This window comes from Aethalodelphis obliquidens, unplaced genomic scaffold, assembly GCF_003676395.1.
Source record: "Aethalodelphis obliquidens isolate GAN/ISIS:26980383/991018 unplaced genomic scaffold, ASM367639v1 scaffold25, whole genome shotgun sequence".
Taxonomy (NCBI): Eukaryota; Metazoa; Chordata; class Mammalia; order Artiodactyla; family Delphinidae; genus Aethalodelphis; species Aethalodelphis obliquidens.
Window position 1 is genome coordinate 10,923,697 of NW_020837969.1, and position 17,349 is coordinate 10,941,045.

Consider the following 17,349-nt stretch of genomic DNA (forward strand, 5'->3'; position numbering starts at 1 on the left):
CCAATGGATAACCGAAAAGCTTGTGTTGCTCTAAATTCTAGCAAATAAATATGTAGCGATAAGTTCCTTATAACACATTTTTATGGGATATTATTGTAATTTTTAAAGTCTATGAACAAGTAGTTAAGTTTTATCATCTTATGTAGGAAAGCACCTTTTTGGTGGTTTCTGGAAGTGAGGGGAATTTATGAGCCTCAGTCTTTGAATTAACTAATGAATCTGGGGAAGGAATAAATACTTGGGCTCAATTTCAGCTCTGCTTGACCCGGGCCTCCCTCTGCCTTCCCACCACACATGACCCAGCCTTTTCCTTTTGATATCTATATTTTAATTTGAACCTTTCCTCACCCTCTGATTGGAAAATCTTTTGCCTTTTACACGATTGGCCATTTGGGATTGAATCACCTCCCAGCAGCCTTCAAAATAGGATGTTTGTATTTCCCACTGCGTGTTCTCCACCGTAACGCAGACGGACTCCCTCAGCATGTGTGCGTATGTATGTGTGTGTGTGTGTGTATGTATATATATATATATATATATATATATATACACACATACACACTGCAGGCACGTGGTGAAGACACACGCCCCGACCTCTATCGAGTCAACACTGGTGAGCATTTTCTTTCAATTCTAACCGCAGTCCTATTTCTACTAACGAAGCCAAAGACACATGTGGTTCTGAATATTACCTTTTTATTTATTTTTTAAATGAAGTTTAGTACCTTTGAAATTAGAACGTATTGTAGATAGGGCTCGACTTCACTCATTCGGTTGGACTCACAGGATTCCATTAAATAGATGCACAGAGAAGAGAAGTAACCCTTTTCTTAGAGATGGACTATTACCTTCGTTTCCAGTCCTTCATTCCTATGAACCCTCCTGCAATAAACAGCTCTACGCTATTCGTGTGATCATATGCGTATTTCTATGGAATGAATTCCAGTTTAATTCGTTGAGTGAAAAGGTGTGTGCGTTAAAAATTTTTTTTGCGAATATCTTTATTGTGGTAAAATATATGTAACAGCAAATCTGCCATTTTTTAAACCATTTTTAAGTGGACGACTTAGTCTGTGGCATTAGATACATTCACCATGTTGCCAACTGTCACCACTGATCTTTTCCAAAACTTTCTCATCACCCCAAATAGAAATCTTGTAACCATTTAGTAACAACTCCCCATTCCCCCTCCAGAAGCCCCTGGTAACCACTAAACTACTTTCTGTCCCTGTTTGTTTTCTTACTGTTGAGTTTTAATTGTTCTTTGTATATTTTGAATATGGGTCCTTGATTGGATATGTGTGTCTGTGGTTTGTTGTTTCTTTTTCTTAACAGTGTCTTTTGCAGAGCAGAAGTTTAATTTTACTGAAGTCCTACCAATCATTCTTTTCTTATTCTCCAGTGTTGTATCTGAAAAGTCCTTGAGAGACCCAGGGTCACCCAGATTTCTCCTATGTTAACTTCTACAAGTTTTATAGTTTTACATTATGTCTACAATCTATTTTGAGCTAATTTTTTTGTGAAAGATGTAAGATCCAAGACTAGCTATTTGGCCCACATAGGGTCTACGATGGTGAATGTTCCATGGGACCTTGAGAAGAAGGGGCGTCTGCTGTTGTTGGATGAGGTTGTCTATAGATGTCAGTTAGATCCAGCTGATGGATGCTGTTCAGTCCAACTACGTCCTTAGTGATTTTCTGCCCCTGGATCTGTCCATTACTGACGGTGGGGTATTGACATCTACAGTTATAACAGTGGAGGCACCTATTTCTCCTTGTAGTTTCATCAATTTTTGCTTCATGTATTTTGACACTCTATGGAGTGCATAAACGTTAAAAATTGTCATGACTTCTTGGAGAATTGACCCCTTTATCGTTAGGTAACTGTAGGCCAGAAACTGGAAGTCTCATCTCTGGGTTTTTCACAAATGTCCTCTATTGTGCTGAGGAAGTCCCCTTCTATTCCTAATTTTCTGAGTGTTTTTAACCATGAACAATTGTAAGGTTTTGAAAATGCCTTTTCTGTATCAATTGAGATGTTTTCTTTCCTTCTTTTAATGTGGTATTAATCGATTACTCTTATGTTGAACCACCTTTGCATTCCTTGTTTTTTTCTGAGTTTTTTTCCCCCACCTTTATTGAGATACAACTGACTTGCCTCCCTTGAATAAATCCCACTTGGTCATGTGTCTAATCTGTTGGATTAGGTTTGCTATACTTTTACTGAGGATTTCTGCCTCTATGCTCAGAAGGGATGTTGGTCGGTAATTTTCTTCCTTGTGATCTCTTTATCCAGCTTTGGTATCAAGGTAATGCTGGCCTCAAGGAATGTGTCGGGAAGTACTCTCTCTGCTTCTATTTTTCTGGAAGAGCTCAAAAAGGACTGGTGTTAATGTTGTATATGTGTTAATTGGTGTATATGTTTTGTAGAATTCAACAATGAAGCCATCTGGACATTTCTTTCTTGGAAGTTTTTTTTTTTTTTAAATTACGAATTGATCTCTTAACCTGTTATAGGTCTATTGAGATTTTCCATTTCTTCTTCAGTCAGTTTAGGTAATTTGCATGTTTACAGGAATTTATCCATTTCAACTCATCTAATTAGTTGTACAATAGTTTTCATTTCTGATTTTAGTTGTTTGTGTCTTCTCTCTTCTTCCTGTCAGTCTAGTGAAAGGTTTCTTAATTTTTTGATCTTTTCAAAGAATCAACTTTCAGTTTAGTTGATACTCTTTATTGTTTTTCTATTCTTTAATTTTCTCTACTTTACTATTGATTATTTCTTCCTTCTGATAACTTTGGCTTTCCCTAGTTTCTCAAGGTATAGAGTTAGGTTATCGATTTGAAATCTTTACTCTTTTTAAAATCTTTTAATAGCATTTACAGCTATTCATTTCCCTCTAAGCACAGCCTTTGTAACATCCCATATGTTCTGGTATGTGGTGTTTTCATTTTCATTATCTCTAAGTATTTTCTAATTTTCCTCACGATTTCTTCTTTGACCCACTGGTTGTTTAAGGGTGTCTTGTTTAATTTCCACATACTTGTAAATTTTCTGGTTTTCCTCCTGTTGATTTCTACCTTTTATCCTCAAAAATATACTTCATATGATTTTAATCTTTTCAAATATACAGAGACTTGTTCTGTAGCCTAAAATATTGTCTATCATAGAGAATGTCCCACGTGCACTTTATTTAGAAGTGTACTTAGAAGTCTATTTTCTCTTTTCGAGTAGAGTGTTCTACATATACCTGTGTATTACATCTAGTTGGTTTACAGTATTGTTCAAGTCCTCTATTTTTATTGATCTTCTATTTAGACATCCTATCCATTACTGAAAGTGCATGCAAGTCTACCATCCTTTTATTTCCATCTGAATAACGTCCCTTAGCATTTTTTTAGAGCAGGTCTAGTAGTATCAAACTCCCTCAATTTTTTGTTCATATGGGAATGCCTTAATTTTGCCTTTATTTTGAAGGAAAGGTTCAGTGGATACAGACTTATGTGACAGTTTTCTTGCAGCACCTTAAATATCATCTCATTCTCTTCCGGCCACCACGGTTTCTGGTGGGAAATCAGGTAAATAACCTTTTAAGAGTCCTTTGCATGTGATGAGTTGCTTCTCTTCTGCTTCTTTCCCTCTCTCCATTTTTTGTTTTTCAATGGTTTAATTATAATGTGTCTTTTTATGCACCTCTGTGTTTAGTCTACTTGGAGTTTATTAAGCTTCTTCGACTTGTAGATTCATCTCTTTCCTAAAAATTTTGGAAGTTTGTGGCTATATTTCTTCAAATATTATTTTATTTTATTTATTTATTTTTTGCGGTACACGGGCCTCTCACTGCTGTGGCCTCTCCCGTTGCGCAGCACAGGCTCCAGACGCGCAGGCTCAGTGGTCACGGCTCATGGGCCCAGCCGCTCCGCGGCATGTGGGATCTTCCCGGACCAGGGCACGAACCCATGTCCCCTGCATCGGCAGGCGGACTCTCAACCACTGCGCCACCAGGGGAGCCCTTCAAATATTATTTCTGCTCCTTTCCTTCCTTCTTCTCCTTCGGGAACTCCCACGATGGGTATATTAGTCTCCTTGTTGATATCCACAAGTCCTTTAGGCTCCCCTCACTTTTCTTCATTATTTTTTCTTTCTGTTCCTCAGCCTATAATTTCAGGTGTCTTGTATTAAAGTTTGTGGATTCTTTCTTCTGTGTGCTCAAATGTGCTGTTAAATCTCTGAGTGAATTTTTCATTTCAGTTATTGTACTTTTCTTCTGCAGAATTTGTTTGGTTTCTATAATGTTCTATCTATTTATATTCTCATTTGTTTATATACTGTTTTCTCAATTTCTTTTAGTCGTTTGAGCATATTTAAGACAATTGTTTTAAAAGTATTTGCCTGGTAAATCCAATGTCTGGACTGCTACAGGAATGGTTTCTTTCAATTTACTTTGTTGCTTAGAATGGGCCATACTTTCCTGTTTCTTCTACTTTTCTTTTTTAATTAAAACTTTAAAATTTTAACAGGTTAAAACCTTCCTATGTGCTTTTTATTTTTCGTTGAAAACTGGACGTTTGAAAGTTATACTGTGGTAACCCTGGAAACTCTTCCCCAGGGTTGGCTTTTTTTGTTTTTGAAGGCTACAGTAGTCTGTTTAGTGACCTTCCAACCTTTTTTTTTTTAAACTGTATTTGCTGTGGTATGTGGTCACTAAGGTCTCTGTTCCTTAGCTTGAGACGAGCTAGTGTTTTGACAGAAATTTCCTTGATGCCAGGAGCTAAAAAAACAAAGAACAAACAAAACCGTTTTCCCAGTCTTTCCAGATTTTCTCTGTGCTGAGCTGTCCTCCGATGTGTAGGCAGGCTTGCAAGAGCCTAGATGTTAGCCTGAAGCAAAAACTCAGAGCCTTCTCAGGTCTTTTCCGAACACACATACTGACCTGGGTATATGTGTGGCTTTCTAAATTCCCACTTACAAACAGGTACTTTTTATTATTTTTTTAATCATGGTAAAATACACATACCTGATGACTGGTTGGAGCCAAGGCAAATTCCACAAAGTTTTCTTACCATTTTTGAGTTGCCTTTTTCTTGATTAAGCGTTTTCTTGGTTGCTGTAAACATTCGACTATTTCCCAGTGTTCTGACGAAGTTGTTTCTGACCATTTCTCCCTGTTTTGTTGACGCTTCTGCGGGTGGACCAGCATTTGGAGCTGCCTACCCCACCATTTTGCCGATGTCACTCCTGTTCACCTTAAATCTCCCTTCAAAGAAGCTCTGTCAGTCTTGGGAGGGAGCATCGAAGGCCTTCATCAGTGTAGTGCATGAAGAAATGTTTTGATCTTTGTCAGTTTGATGAGAAAAAATAAAACACTTCATAAAAAATGCTTCATGATTAAAAAGGCTGAGCATCTTCTCATATGTTCAGAAATCATTAATGCATATTTATACAGTGAAGTATGCACCATGCAGCCATCTAGCTTAATGTAGTAAATATACAAGACGAATCACAGTGCCTCGCTCAGTACGTGATGCAGGACGCGATCACCTGCCACGCTAACTCACAAAGCGGGTATGCGTGTGGTGGGGAGACGCACGGGAGGGAAGGGGGCACCCTGAGGGTGGAGAGCACGTCCATAGAAGAGGGACAGTGTCACTTTAAAGCTGGCATGACTTGGGCATATGCAGAGTCAAGTGCGATCTAGACTGACTGCTTTCCTACAAGTTCTTTCTGCTCCCTGTTTCATGTGACTTTTTCTGACTTCTTTCTCTAGAAATTTTAAAAGATACATAAAGGCAGATGCAACTCACTGCAGCCAATTTGCAACTACCCTACTCCCTAGTTCAGAATCGTGGTGAGGGAAAGCAGACGGCATTCACATAGCAAGGTAAAGAGAGTGTCCTTATTCCAGAGGCTGCTTCCCTCGTGTAAGGAAAGGAGGGCTTCTGTGTCCTTCGAGAGAGCAGGGGACCCATGCTTAGGACACAGCCTATTATGTTCTGAGGTGACTGAGCTGCCAGGCTTTGGCCACAGACGTCAGTCGCTGTCTCTAAACTGCTGTCCTGCAGCAAAGCCTTAGCAGGGCCTGCATGTTTCTGCTCCCACTAAGGGCTCCGAGCCGAGTAAACGAGCGCTTTAAAACTGCAATTATCCTTGGGAAGGAAGTAGTAAACCCTGGGTGAAATGATTCACTTTGCAAGGTCCAAACAAACATTTCATCTAATGACCGTCCCCAGTGAAGTAGCAGCTATTGGCTATATAAACAAAAAATAATAATAAAATAATCTTTGAGCCAGGAAAGAAGAGTAAGTTCAGGGGTGATTTACTAACTTGCTGATTGTAATCCAGAAACTTTAGAATTAAAAAGATATATTACTAAAATAGTTTTGAAAACCATTTAATTATGTATTGCTTTGATAGGATCTGTGAATACTGAAGAAAAAGAATTCACTTTCTGTAAAAGAATAAAAATACTATTACATACAGAAAGCCATGTATAGCGCATACTGCCAGGGACTATGGTTATATTACGTACTAGACACGACACGGCATCCTTTCATGCAGATCTTGTGTGGGTACCATTTTCTGAAGAAGAAAATGGGGCCAGGGAAGTACCAATAGAACCTGTGAAGGACAGAGTCAGAATCTTAACCAATTCTTAAGGCCCATCCCGCAGTTTTAAACGCAGTTATGTTATTGAATGACAGGTTGTGAGGACTCACTATTTTAAGGAAAACGTAAACTAAACACGTGATTTGTATAAACCAAACAGGGCAATGCTAAAGATCCAGAGGGTCTGGGGCCCTGTGAAATCATTAAAGCCGCAGCTACTGTGTGTGGAGACCACCAGGGACCACACACTTCACGTGTGCTATTTCCAATTTCCACAACTCGCTAAGATATTGACAGATAGACCCTACTTTCATCTTTTCAAGAAGGAAACTGCACTCAGGGTCACTGGGTCGCTGGCTGTGACGGCAGCATGGGAAATGGCAGAACAAGCTTTAACCCAGCGCAGCTGGCCCTTGCCCTGCACCCCAGGGCGTCGGCCTGGACGAGGCCAGATGACACCCTGTCGGCCTCGGGCTCACCTCCGGGGGAGGGGCAGCTGCCATGTTTCCCCGTTTCCCCACTCGCACCTGCCTTATTCCATCTGCGTGTGCATCTGACCTTTACCCTCCGATCTATCTCTACGTGGATGCCAGGTGATAGTATCAAGTGTGATTCCAGATATGCGCCTTTGCAACTTATTCCCGTGATGCCAGAGTGTTCATCGTACGTTAATTAATGGCAACAGCAATGCACAAAACACTGACATGCAGGTCCAGGGCCTAAGTGTTCATGTAGCGAGTGTTACTCGACTTTCAAGAAATTGTTTCCTCTGCAGTTTCATAGCATTTGATTCATTATCTCTCCTGAAGCTCTATTTAGCTATGAGAAGTATTAACAATTTTTTTTAAGTATAGTCAATATAAATTTAATTTACTCTGTTGGAGTAAGAAAAACCAACCACCACTTGTGCCTTTTATTGCTCTATTTTCTTCTTCTTTTAAAAGAAAAAGTGGATTAATAATCTCAGCTTTTAATCAGCTACCATCGTAGTCGTTTTCCTTAGACATTCTACTTTTGCTGTAAGCTTTTTATTGTTTGTTTTGGTGCATGTATATTGCCATTATTTTAAATATCTCACTTACTGCTTTCTTCGTAAGTGAAAGCCTAGGACCCTCAGATTTCTCGCCATTCAGTCACGTCCAGAGACCTCCCTACTTAAGGATCCTGGCTTCTGTGGTTCTCAACAGCTGCCTCACCCGCTACACGCAGTGTACACACGCTCCTGCCACGGTGGTTTCCGGCTCAAGCCTAGCAACGCTGTGTGATCTGCAGCTCACCAGCCCCCTGTTCCTTTAGGCAGAACCCAGCTGCTAAATCAGAAGTCCTCAGATATATTTTAGTTCCCTGCAAGGACACACTGACCGGCTACTGATGTAACCTTTCTTTTGGCTTCACTTGCAACTTCATGAATATTAAAATGGCCTCTGTACTGGAAAACGCAGTTAAAAACTCTCTACCCCCGATTCCACCCACTGACCTTTGTGAACTGGGAATAAGTCTCCTGGATACTCTGAGTGGTCTTCCAGGGGTCCTCTCTCCTCACAGAGGGAAAAAATCACCACTTTTCTTTAAAAGTGCATTAGCCGCTCCATTTACTGGGGAGATAAATACGTCTTAAAAGCCCATCTCTCTCAAGTTCACCTGTGATTCTGGTCCAGGAGAGAGGACGCTGGGATGCGGGGATGGAAGGGGCCCCCCAGGATGGCCAGTGCAGTCAGTGATGGAAGCAGATGTAAGACTGAATTAGCTTATGTAAGAAACAGTCCCAAACCCCGGAGATGAGAGAAGGGAGAAGAGAGGCCTGGCAGGGAGGCACCGTCAGACCACCCGACCTTCCTGTTCCTGAGACTCTGCCTTCTCTCTTGGGGCTTCTTGCTGGCTCTTGAGCCCCTGTGGGGTTGAGTCCCCACTGCGTGCCGGGGGAGAGGGCGGCTGGGCTCGTGCACAGACAGAACTACTGATTCTCCATTAAGAAAACTTTGGGTCTTCCAAAGGAAAAAACAAATTACTAAAGCTTCCGGATGGCACTAGGGATGAAACACCATATATCAGCTCCAGGACAATCGGCCTCATACACTTGCTTTCCTCCTTCTTACCCCATTGCCTGTTCTCTCTTCCAGGAAAGTTCTCTCCCCGCGGGAGGAGGGGTCCAAGGACAGCCAAGCACCCATTTGGTTACATTCTGCAGACAGAGCCACAAGAGAAATGGGCTGGGAGGAAGTGGCAAGTTCCACTGTGTATTCCCCCCACCGCACAGCCCGGAAGTGCTGCTCCCGAGGAAGATGCAACCGTGCGTGAGAGACAAACAAATGCACATCGGATTCTGCCCACTAGAGCAGTGGGGCTGTTCCGGGGGTTGACCTTCTGTCTCCCAGATCTGAGGGCCCGTCTCGGCCACGGTGCAGTCCCAGAGCAGAGGGGTCCCACGTCTGGTCAGCACCCTGTAAATAAGTCACCTTTCTTGTAACCCGGGGTCAGTGCCCGGGAAGGTGCGGTTAGGGATGCCAGGCAGAGTCAGACTCTTACTTCTTACAAAAATACTGCACCTGATCTCCAGCTCTTTGATTTATTAAACCGAGATGTGTTTAGTGTTGCTGACACTGCCAGGCCGAACGAGATAGATGTCCTCCCACCCGTACACTCGGGTTGATGTGGCTGAAATACGGCTCTGTGTTTTCCAGACACTGAGCAGTTAACACCGTGTCTCATGTCCAATCAATGTGGAGCTGCGTCTCAGCAAACGTCAGGGGAGAGCAGGAAGCTCTCAGGGGCGAACGTCTAGTCCAGGCCCCTTTCACCCCTTCTGCTTGAAGTCCAGGGGCAGTGCGTACATGTTTCGGTGGTGCTGGCTTTGAAAGTTGCTATGGACTGAATTGTGCCCCACCTGCCCCCAAATTCATATATGGAAGCTGAACCCTCGGGGTGACTATATGTGGATTAAGGTTATTAAGGTTAAGTGGGGTCACAAGGGTGGGGTTCTAATCCTATAGGACCAGTGCCCTTTTAAGAAGGGGCACGAGACAGCTCCCCCTCTGCAGGTGAGGACACAACCCAAAAACCATGTCTGCACACCTGGGAGGGTCCTCACCAGGAACTGAACCTGCCGGCACCTTGGACCCCAGCCTCCAGACTGTGGGAAACAAATGGCTGCTGGGACAGGGCCCCCGTCTGCGGCCTCTTGTACGGCAGCCCCAGCTGATTAGGACAAAAGTCATTTGAATTGTTTTAAATTTTTACTCACACAAGAAAGTGGCTTCAGACCAATTCTTGACCTACTTCAGCAGCGCAGCCTAGCGGGAATTGTGGATGATAATAATTATGATATCATTTTGGTTTTATGCAGCACTTTTCCTCTGAGCAGTTCACAGCACTTTAGAAAAATAATTTAAAAATACGAGGTAGGGACGAGCATTATTAGTCATAATTTGCAATCAACCTCGGAAGACAGGCTTTTAAAGTGAATAATTTGAACTAATCAGTTAGTTATTGAGCCAAAGAATTAGTAAAATCTAGTTCTTTTTTAACAATTTATTTAATTAAAAAAATTTTGATACAGTTTTAAAGGTTACTTTCCATTTACCGTTATTACAGAATATTGTCTATATTCCCTGTGTTGTATGATACATCCTTGGGCCTGCCCTACATCCAGTAGTTTGTGCCTTTCATTCCTCCACCCCTCTATTGCCCCTCTCCCCACTGGTCACCACTCATTTGTTCTCTACATCTGTGAGTCTGCTTCTTTTTTGTTATATTCACTAGCTTGTTGTATTTTTTAGATTCCACGTATGAGTGATCTCATACAGGATTGGTCCTTCTCTATCTGACTTACTTCACTGAGCATAAGGCCCCCAAATCCATCCATGTTGCTGCAGATGGCAAAATTCCATTCTTCTTCATGGCTGAGTAGTATTCCATTGTATGCATATACAACCTCTCCTTTCTCCATTCATCTGCAAAATCTAATTCTTAAAACAGCGTTTTTGTTACCATGGAATACTTTCTTCATGTGCTTTTCTATTAAACATGGGCAACTTTGAATTTCTAAGATTATGGCAGGGAAACATTAAACATCATTATAATTTTACAGTAAAACGCTAGATGAAATCCACGTGTGAAAAAGTCTGTGAATCCATTTCCAGATTTCATACTGGTTTGTGCGTTTCTCAGGTGCATGGTGGGAAAGTCCCACTGATCAAAGGCTGGGCTGATGGCCCTCAGGCCCTGGTGCTACCCGTAACGTGGTCTCCACAGGGTCTCGGGGAGCACGGTTTGCCCCACAGCAGCCCGTTCAAGGCGCAGGGCTGTGCCGTCCCAGACAGCGCACTGGCCGCTCTGAGTGCTTGAAGCGCGACCGGTCCAAACTGACTTGATTCTGTTCCTTTTAAATGTGGCGACTAGGAAATGTAAGCCTCACAGGGCACACTCCTGTCGTTATGCGCAGCTCTGGTCTAGACAGACGTTCCCAGGACTCCCACCAACCTCCTCTCTCCTGGGACCCTTCAGGCTTTTAGGCCCGGACACAGCTCGACCACCAGCTCCGGGAAAGGGGCCCCTCCTCCTGTTCAGGTTTCTGGAAGGTTTGCTTATGCCCGCGGTCTCTGGTTAAGCCACCCCCCCGCCTTCTGTGAGCTAGCCACAGTTAGGATCACATTGCCTCTCAAGATAATCTTTGCAAATGAAAGGTTTTATTTAAGAAATTCCTATAGAGAAACCCTGCAGTCCCTTTAGTAATTCAGCGACTCCTCACTGACAGGAGAGGACCGTTGCCCAGGCACGTGGCGCGTCTATTGCAACTGTGAGAGTGACTCGCAGCCGGGTTTTCTCTAAGGATGTTCTCTCGGGTTTCTTCCTCGTGCTCACGTCAATGACACGCCGGAAGACGTTATGCCCGTTACTGGTCTTTGGGGCCACAGGTCAGCCTACGCAGAGTTTCCTCCTCTGTGTTCCCATAAAGCCTTATTCACACCTCACTTAGAGAGTTTACCACAATCTGAATTATGGCCTCCTGGGTGTCTCCACTGCTGGTTTCTGACGGTGTCTGGCACACAGCATTGCTCAACCCCTGCAGGACGGATGGGTGGGTGGATGGATGGGTAAATGGGTGGGTGGGTGGATGGATGAATGCATGGGGACATGAATGAGCTTGGTATATGGATTTAGAGAATTTAGATTCCATTACTGCTACCAGATCATTTATAAAGATGTTGAAATAAAATTATGCCCAAGGACTTTCATTATCAATTATTTTCTATTTGTCCCTGGTTATCTGTTTTGTACCAAATCTGTCCTCAGTGAAATGTGCAATTTAAAGTTTCCGACTGAAGCTCCAGTTCTTGGAGGACACAGTGGGCCACTTCTCAGATATCCTCATCCTAAACACAAGAGGAGATGTGTGCTTTTCTAACATGTGTTTATATACACGTATATTAAAGTTTATTTACAGAGATAAATACGTATCTTTCTCTAGATACGTATGCGTTCCTCATTATTTGAACTTCTCAGCCCTTATAACTGCATGGACTCTTTCATAGTGGATTGCCAGCGAGCATCTTTCTTCTCAACTTCGTGGAAACCGTGCAGCAAAGAGACGAGAGGGACAAGATTTGCAGAGCACGTGCCCTGTGTCATCACAATAAGAGGTTTCACACACTTCCCCTCATTTCATCCTCACCCCAACCATCCAGGTCATGTCGTCTCATTACACAGAGAACTAAACCCTGGCGTCGGGTGAAAGGGCCCCCAGTGCCCTAGAGGCAGCGGGAAGTCCAGGCTCTGAACCAAGCCTCCGGGAGCCCCGCCCCGCTGCGTACCCTGTGAGCTGTACTGTCCAGAGTGGAGTGCAGGGGCCGCCCCTCCTTGCCCTTTGCACCCACCACACTGTCCCACTGGAGCAGCGTAAGGTTCACTGAAACCACTGCACCAGATCCTTGGAATGAGTCCAAGGGTTTTAGACTCTTTAAGTGCTTACTTGTTGCGGAGCACGGGCTCCTAATGCGCAGGCTCAGCAGCCATGGCTCACGGGCCCAGCCGCTCCGCGGCATGTGGGATCTTCCTGGACCGGGGCACGAACCTGCGTCCCCTGCATTGGCAGGTGGACTCTTAACCACTGCGCCACCAGGGAAGCCCTAAGTGCTTACTTTTTAAAGTGGAGAGTGAAAAGGCTGTGTTCTTTGTTCACAGGACTTGTCAAAATTCAAAATTCAGTTAAGACTTCACATAGATTATGAAACCAGCTTTTATGCTGCTCCAGGCACATGTTTATTCATGTAGAATCTCAAAAAGAATTTAATAAAAGGCGTGCTCTGCCAGAGAGGCCGCGACGAACATTAGCCCACGTTCTGTTGCTCTCCTTCCTAAAGACGTAGGTATACACGGAGGGCCGAGCAGCCCCGAATGATAACACCTGCCTTTGATCTTAACAATCGTTAAGACATTTTTTGGAAGTTAGGAAGCCAATGCAACCAGAATTCCATGTGAGATTAAAGGCACCCTGCACATCTCTTTCAAGCACACACTGGAATTTATTTATAAAGTTATAATTGAGACTTCCCTGGTGGTCCAGTGGTAAAGAATCCGCCTTGCAATGCAGGGGAGGCGGGTTCAATCCCTGGTCGGGGAACTAAGATCCCACATGCTGCGGGGCAACTAAGCCCTCGTGCCACAACTACTGAGCTCACGTGCCGCAAACTACAGAGCCCACGCGTCCTGGAGCCTGTGCGCCACAACTAGAGAAGGGAAAACCCGCACGCCACAGCTAGAGAGAAGCCTGTGCACCACAAAGAAGACCCTGCCTGCCTCAACAAAGATCCCCCGTGCCGCAGCTAAGACCCGTCGCAGCCAAAAATAAATTAAAAAAAAAAAGTTATACTTGAGGTTCTGGGAAAGAACTGAAGGTAGCCCAGGACCACAGGATAAGACATATTCAAGGAAGTGTCAGATTTCATGCAGGTTCATCCTTAAGCTCCCAGCTACGGAGGGTCCCAGCCCACCCAGCGGCAGGTGGAAGGCACAGCCCAGAGGCCACGTGGGCTCCAGGCCACAGAGAATCCCTGGAAAACCAGTGCCCAAGGGAAAGGGTGAAAACCACTGGGATGACAGGGGACACAGAGAGGGCTGTGGACGGATGTGTCCAGGATTCCATCAGCTCGCCAGTGACCTTCAGAGGCGTGTCCCTGTCCACCAGCAACACTGCAGTGGGGTTTCTCCTCCAGACACAGGTGTGCTGTGATGTGTGCTAATTACAGACCCTGAAATGATTCAAATCCCCAGGCACGTGCTGGGGAAGGTGCGCAAAGGATGAATTTTGCTTTAAGCAGCGCAGTACCTCTCTCTCCCTCTCCGCACGGATGTTCCAGGGCAGCTCCTCCGCCGAATCACCTGCTGCCAGATCGATGCCTGGGCCAGTGCGAGGTGGGGAGCTGCCAGGAGGGCTCTCCTTGACATTGTCAACGAATCGTGCCTCTTACAAAGACAGTCCACTCCTTAAGGACATATATATATATATATATATACACACACACACACAGATGTGTACACTGTACATGTGTACGTGTGTTTTGTGTGTGTATTCTACATACGTAGGTGTGTTATGTATATCTACCTCTTGGTACTAACACATGCACATACACGTGTGCACAAAGGCCACTTTTTAAACACCTTTAAAGGTAAGATGGGCAAAGCACGCCATCCGTGGTCTGCACCACACTCCTCAAGGGAGGGCAGAGCGTCGTTCTGGGTGTAAACCAGAATACGCCCAGTAATAAACTCTTATCTCATGTGTTCAATTAAATGCAACATCTTCTTCCAGCATTTACAGTAACGGGGAAGAAAACAGGTATTCTACAGCTCACCAGTACAAGATATGGCAAGATTTTTCACACTGAAATCTTTTCTGGAAAATCGATTGGTACAAATAAGGCGCCTCAGAGACGCAGACCTTTGAAGACGTCCACATAGCCTGGAGTTGGACGTGCCCCTGGAGGTGGGTCCCTGAGCTGAGCCCCTGGGGGGTGTTCCAAGTGTTGGGAGAGGGGCAGATGGTGGCGCAGGCCCCAGGGATCTGCACCCATTACCCCTGTGCACGCAGTGCTGGCGAGACGCCCAGCAGAGGTTTCACCCCAGCATCTCTCCTCCCACCGGGGCCAAACCCCTGAGACCAGCGATGGACAGAGCGATGTAGGCCACCTCCTGCCTGAAGTGGCCTTCGCTTCCCTCCCATTTGGAGGCCCGAGGAAGCTGCCCACGAAGCCCCGCGAGGCCGCGGGGGCCAGGAGACCCTCCCTGTGCCTGGGCTGGGGCTGTGCTCGTGGGTAACTGGGAGTCTGGCTGACCAGGCCCTGCTCCCTCCCCCCAGACTCCCAAGGTCACCTCGGTGCTGACATCAACACACACACGGAGCTGCTTCAGGGGGGCGGCTTTTTGTTTTAAACATCCGGTGATGAATGTAAGTGGCTGGTTGACTCTCTTAAAAAATGCAACTCAACATTGATCCGGTGGCTTCTCTGTTCCAGGACTCATTCTTGGCCTGGGACACTGAACGGACAACACAGTCCTTGCTGTAGGGACGCACAGAACACCGGGGAGACCGTGCCTTCCTCACCAACCACCCTGAAGGTTATGATGGATGTGTGAGAATTTCTTTAACACACGGTCTCAGTGACTCCTGAGAAAAATGGGAGAAGAGTTCCCACAAAGCAGACACGTGACGACATCACTAGTCTCTGTCACACAACATGGAGATCCATGATATCCTATTCTGATGGAAAAGTGATATTTTCTGCCGTAAGAAGACAACATTCACTAAGCCGAGATCAGAAAACCCAGCTCTTGCGAAAGAGCTTTAAACCACACCAGCTACCCTGGAAGGCAGGAGGTGAGAGCCTTGAGCTGGGAGATTGACTGACGGCTCACCGTTGTTCTGTTTGGATGCAGGAAGCAACGATGAATGAGCAAATTACACCCCCCCCGCCCCCCAAGCAGGGCAGCACTGGGATTAGCAGAGCTGCCCTCCCGGGTGGGATCCGAAGCCCTAAGAAAAGGGCACGACCTTTCCTTCCAATATGGTGCCACATGCCCTCAATCGTGGTATTTGTTTTGCATCAAAATCAACCTGATGTAGGTCCTCCGAGTACCTGCTTCTGAAGAAAATAAACTATTAAAATAGGCTGATTAACAGTAGCACCAAATAGAAACACTAGCAACATCTAATAGAAAGAAAGTTGCTAAGAACTGGAGAAAGAGACTCTGAGATTCAAATCTTCTCTGTTCCACAGTGTTCCTGATTGTTTGTAATAACGGGGGCGGAGGCAGGGACGCGTCCTGGTCTCTGGCTCCCAAGAGACTCTAGAGGCAACAGGCACGAGGAAATGTTTCCGTTCAAATTGGAGATGAGCGGCTGAGGCTCTGACAAGTAAATTTCAGCCCAGAATGAAATGGAGAAATACACAGATTATTTCAGGAAAAATTCCAGACCCAGAGGAAGATAATGAGAAAATTTCCTGTGCCATTAAGCCCACGGAAATAAACTGCATGAGTGCAGAAGACAGGGGAGCATGGGAGGAAAACGGAGGGCGGATGTGTCCTGAGACAGCGCAGTCCCTGTTACACACGGGGTGGGGGGGGTGTGGTCCTTCCCTGTACCAGGAGGAGGGGCAGAGGGGGTGTGCATGTGTAACAGAGAGAAACACAGAGAGAGACCAAGAGAGGCAGAGATGGAGAAAGATGTGGAGACACAGACACAGAGCCAAAGGAAGAGGGAGGGAGAGAGGTGGATGGAAAATGGGGATTCTGCCCACATGGGCCCCCTTCCCTCCCGCGACGTGGATAAAGCCGACTCCTCAGTTCAGCCCTGGCTCCAGCCTGTCTGGCACAAAATCATATACTGAGCACCCACGTCCACCAATTGCTGGAAAAGGGCACGAGAAACAAGCACGGTCCCTGCCTGGAGGGGAAGACGGAAAAGCAAGGATCACACCGTGCGGGACAAACGCTCTCATACGCGATACCCCAGGCGGGATGGGACATTGTTAATCGGGGGGTGGGGGTGGGTGACAAGTGACCTGGACACACGGGTGAGTAGGAGGGAAACAAAGGAGGCTGGGGGAGGCTTTGCAAGAAAAGGGATGACACAAAGAGAGTGAAAAACAGAAGCTTGGGACAGAAGCGTGTATTTGACAAACTCCAAATAATTAACTCCTTTGGAGCAAAAGCTGGGCTCGTATTTCTGTGGCATCTCTCAGTCTAGTAAGTGTCCAAACAACGGCCGCCCATATAGCGGAGAACAGGTTACTTGTCATCTTTTCTGGTCATCTACTTTCCAAAGTATTGTGCGGGATACTGAAAATAAAATTATACCACATACGTACAAAAGCTGTCAACATAAACACAGAAAAGGACAGAGACTAAATAGAAAAAGGACAGAGCTATCACCTCCCTCAAGAACTCAAAGCGACGAGGCACGCTGCCTGCTGCCCAAGCAAAAGTGGGGGAGTGCACAGCTTCTGGCGAAGGGAAGCCCCCCCCTCACCGGGTGAGACCCCTCTCTGGTGGTTTACAGCTTGTTGACGTGTCCGCAGGATGTCAGGGGGCTTGCTACTGTCACCTGTTCCCGCTGTCCTTCCTGGTTACCTTTGTCAGAGGGGATGACGGTTCTTTCTGTGCTGATGGCTGGAAAACACTGTGAATTGTACACTAAAAAATGGTTCAACGGCAAATTTTATGTTTTGTACATTTTACCACGATAAA

General features: G+C 45.3%; 1 long non-coding RNA gene across 1 annotated transcript; it reads right to left on the reverse strand.

Moving 5' to 3' along the window:
- Window positions 1-1,984: 1,984 nt before the first annotated feature.
- On the reverse strand, window positions 1,985-15,331 carry LOC113628966 (uncharacterized). Its single transcript, XR_003436304.1, has 3 exons — window positions 15,321-15,331; window positions 7,619-7,623; window positions 1,985-2,275 (listed from the first exon to the last, which is right to left on the reverse strand). It is a non-coding gene; the product is annotated as an uncharacterized LOC113628966 (long non-coding RNA).
- Between the last annotated feature and the right edge of the window lie 2,018 nt (window positions 15,332-17,349).